The sequence below is a fragment of the Solanum dulcamara genome, chromosome 9, assembly GCF_947179165.1.
Source record: "Solanum dulcamara chromosome 9, daSolDulc1.2, whole genome shotgun sequence".
Lineage (NCBI taxonomy): Eukaryota > Viridiplantae > Streptophyta > Magnoliopsida > Solanales > Solanaceae > Solanum > Solanum dulcamara.
Window position 1 is genome coordinate 12,074,108 of NC_077245.1, and position 4,696 is coordinate 12,078,803.

The following is a 4,696-nucleotide window of genomic DNA, read 5'->3' on the forward strand; positions in this document are numbered from 1 at the left end:
ACCAATGATATAATAGCTATATGATAAAATTCAAAATCCTAAAATCCTATTTATATGAACAGGAACTTATGACACATATATCCAAAGAAAAATATCTATGGAATTTCCTAATTTGTTTTCCCCGATCCTTCATTTTTCAAGAAAAAAAAGTCTATGCCTAGTTATTGAAACACCTACATAGAGTTTCTCTAATCATATTTAGATTCTAATTCAAAAGAATTTACACCATAGAAAGAAAAGATATATAACGTTGGAAAGGCCCAACATCAACCCAATTTTTCTCTAAATCCAATATGGGATTCTACACAGTATAGCTGTCCATAAAAAACTTTAACAAATATATATTTATTTTATACAAAATAATAGATAATATATACATATAATCATTTTTTAATATTACTTTTTATAATAATAATATAAAAAAACATTTTTTATAATGCGGCCAAATGTATACCTTTTCAATTGTTTGTAATCTTTTTTTATATACATTTTTTCAATGATACAACAACAACAACATACCCAATGGAATCCCATAAGTGGGATTTGAGGATGGTAGGATGTACGCAAACCTTACTACTAACTCATGAAGATAGAGATACTGTTTTCGAAAGACCCACAACTCGAAAACCACAGTTTCAAGTACGAGAGAAAAAAATAATATATATAGCATAAAGAAAAAAATAAAAAGAAAAAAAGAAAAAATAATAAATAAATAAAAAGTAGAAATAGAAATAGAAATAAAAATAAAATGCAATGCAATGCAAAATTTACAAGACAAGAACAATAACTATAGCAAAGTACTACAATAATCAAAGCAAATAACAACATAACCATAAAGGCACGCCTAGACCTACGATCACCCTAAACCGACACACGGTAAGACACCATTATATCCCTACTAGCCTTCTATTCTAATACGCGACCTCTACTCTTTTCTATCTAAGGTCATGTCCTCGGTGATATGGAGTACCGCCATATCTTGTCTAATCACCTCTCTCCAATTCTTTTTTGGTCTACCCCTACCCCTCCGCATAGCCCCTAAATTCAACTGCTCGCACTCCTAACTGGAGCATCGACACCCTTTCTCTACACATGCCCAAATCATCTCAGTCTCGCTTCTCACATCTTGTTAACCACAGATGTCACTCTCACTGTAACAACCCCTAAAATGTTGTATGTCGGTATTTCAATTCTCGATAAAAATAATACAGCCTCTGTATTTTGGGCATAACTTTTCATAGGTTGGTCCAAATTAGGTGATTCAAATTTCTGGGTAATCACAACATCCTTACCTACAACTTTCATGAAGAACATAACTTCAAATTCGGAGTATAAGTAGGTCAAATAAATTAATCTTTGCAAGATATAGTGCTGTGACGAAATTGAGTGTTGATAGAAGAAAATTCATATCTCACTGTAGGTTACTCCAAATTGGTTGATTCTTGAACGATATGAAACTAGACTTCCATATCTACAATTCTTATGAAGAAACCAAATCCTAATAAGGAATTTATCTTATTCAAACATAGCTTCGAAAATGAGTATTCTGTTAAAAAGAACTCATCTTACCTACCATGGAAACATCTAGATGCATTTGACATCATGCATGACATAAATTGTCCTCCATTTAACATCATCCATGACATCAATATATTCTATTAAATTTTCAGATTTTTCTTTATAATTATTTTATTTATTGTTAGGTCCCTCTTTCCCACCTATAAATACTCACCTTATTTCCTCATTTTATTCATCAAGCTTTCCTAAGCATTTCTTCTCTCTATATACTTCTTCTCAAATATAGTTTTAGTTTTAGTAGTATAAAAATACTACTCCGGTTATTCTTATACTCCGGGTAGTACACAAAACGCTCCGGCGAGAAGAAAAGGCTAGGAATCCAAGAGTATTCCAATTCGGAGTAAACCTTCGGATTTAAGGTATGTAAGGCTTTCATAGCATTGGATTGAGTTCGTCCATGCGCTCAATATTTAAATTTATTATAATTGAGTTATAGTTGAGTTTTATTCAAATCTTGAATTCTAGATGAATTAATTCTTCTTCTATTGAGTTTGATATATTTATGCATTAATATTATTATTATTGTTATCTCTCATATTATTGGAATTATTGTTCATGGCTACTTTCCCATGAATTCTAATTGATTTGATGTTCATGAATATTTTTACATATGTTTTGAGTAAAGATGTTGGCTTTTTATTATTTTTATTGATAAAAAGAGAGTTATATGAATTAATACTATATATGTATTTTATTGAGTTTTGAAAGAGTAAAAGAGTTGAATTTGAATGAATTTGAGAAAAATGATATTTTGAGCAAGATGTTTTGATGAGATGTAAATGATGTTTTTGGAAGTATAATGATTGATGAACATGAAATGAGATGAGTTTGATGATTTAAATTAAAGTCCAATGAGACTAGATGATGAGTTTAATATGAGCACATATTTTGGGAGTAGTATTGAGCACCGAGTTGGGTAAGAGTTTAATTGACTCAAACCCCAGAACTACGTAGCCAGCGTAGGATGGAGGCTATGCCTCTTAAGTCCCAAAAAGAGGACTTTGATGAATGGATCCAAGATGGTGATGTCCTTTACCCTGGCAAGGTATTGGATGGATGTGGCAACGACATCGCTTCGTTGTATCATCGCTAGCTCATAAGTGATGGTTGTCGGTTAGAGAAACTCCCAACTGAGTAAGCATTGCTTATTACTATTATTTTTATTATTATACTTTAAACTTGCATTACATATTCATGTTGAGATGATGTTGAGTTCTGAGCTGAGTTTTCTTGAGAGGAGTTTCTTGATATCTGTCCTTACCTTCCTGCCATTTTACATACTCGTACATTCCACGTACTGACGTCATTCGACCTGCATCATTTTATGATGCAGATACAGGTGTTAGAGATCCTCAACAGGCGCATCGTTGAAGATCATTTCTTTTCAGCTATTTGGTGAGTCCTTCTTGTATTCGAAGGAACTCCTTATCCTTTTATTATTGTTGAGTGTGATGTTTCTTTTGAGGTAGCCATGGACATGTCATTGGCACCATCTAAGAGTATTAGAGGCTTCATAGACAGAGTCTGATGATGTAATCGGAGTAGTTCTCCTTAGAAACTACTTCTTCTAAGAATTATATATTTTTCCTTTGATTATGAACATCCCACATTAGTATTATTAAGTCTTCCGCTGATGAACAAATGAGTAATGAGACCAAGTGGTTCTCTCGGAAGCCAGAGATGGTTTCTGAGTGCCGGCCACGCCTAGGGTACCCTCTCGGGGCGTGACACTCACCTTCTCCCGAATAACCTCATTCCTGATCTTATCACTCTTAGTGTGTCCACAATCCATCTCAGCATCTTCATCTTCGCAACATGCATTTTTTGAACATAAAAGTTCTTTACTGGCCAGCACTCCACTCCATATAACAACGCTTGTCTAACCACCATTCTGTAGAACTTACCTTTAAGTTTAGGCGGTACCTTCTTATCACACAGGACACTAGAGGCTAGCCTCCATTTCAACCATACTGCCCCAATGCGATGTTTGACATCATCATCGATATCTCTACTACTCTGGATGATGGATCCAAGATATTTAAAGCTTTCTATCTTAGGTATAGGTTGGGTGGCAAGCCTCACTTCCCTTCCCTCTTCATCTATCGCAACACTAAATTTGCACTTCAAGTATTCTGTTTTAGTCCTGCTCAATCTGAACCCTTTGGACTCCAGTATTCATCTCCAAACCTCTAACCTATCATTAACTCTGTCCTAAGTCTCATCAATCAAAACTATATCATCCACAAATAGCATACACCATGGAACGCCTCCTAAATAGACCATGCCAGCTCATCCATCACCAAGGCAAGGAGAAAAGGGCACAGCACCGATCTCTGATGTAGTCCCACCTCAACAGGAAAATGGTCTTTGAGTCACCTCCCACTGTCCTAACCTGAGTATTGGCTCCAGCGTACATGTCTTTTATCGCCCTAATATACACCATCGGGACACCTTTAGACTACAGACACCTCTAGAGAACATCCTTCGAAACTTTGTCATAAGTCTTTTCAAGATCAATGAACACAATATGGAGATCCCTTTTTCTTTCTCTAAATTTCTCCACCAATCTCCGTATAAGATGGATTGCTTCATTAGTCGACCGCTCCGGCATAAATCCAAACTAGTTCTCTGAGATTGACACTCCTCTCTTCACCCTCATCTCCACCACTCTCTCCCAAATCTTCATAGTGTGGCTTAGTAGTTTGATACCCCTATAATTATTATAGTTTTGTATATCACCCTTGTTCTTATACAATGGAATCATAGTACTCCACCTCCATTCATCAGGCATCTTAGCAGTCTTAAAAATAACATTAAACAACTTAGCCAACCACTCCAAACCTGCCTTGTTAGTGCTCTTCCAAAAGTCCACCAAAATCTCATCGGTGTCGCTCTCCCCTTTCTCATCCTGCTAACCTCACGTCTAACCTCCTCAGCCTTAAAACATCTGCAGTACCTAAAGTCTCGAAGACTATGAGAGTACGTCAAATCACCCAGTATAATGTCTCTGTCTCCTTTTTCATTTAGGAGTCTGTGGAAGTAAGTTTGCCAATTTTTCTTGATAGAGGTCTCATCCACTAACATTTCACCTTCCTCGTCCTTGATGCACTTTACTAGA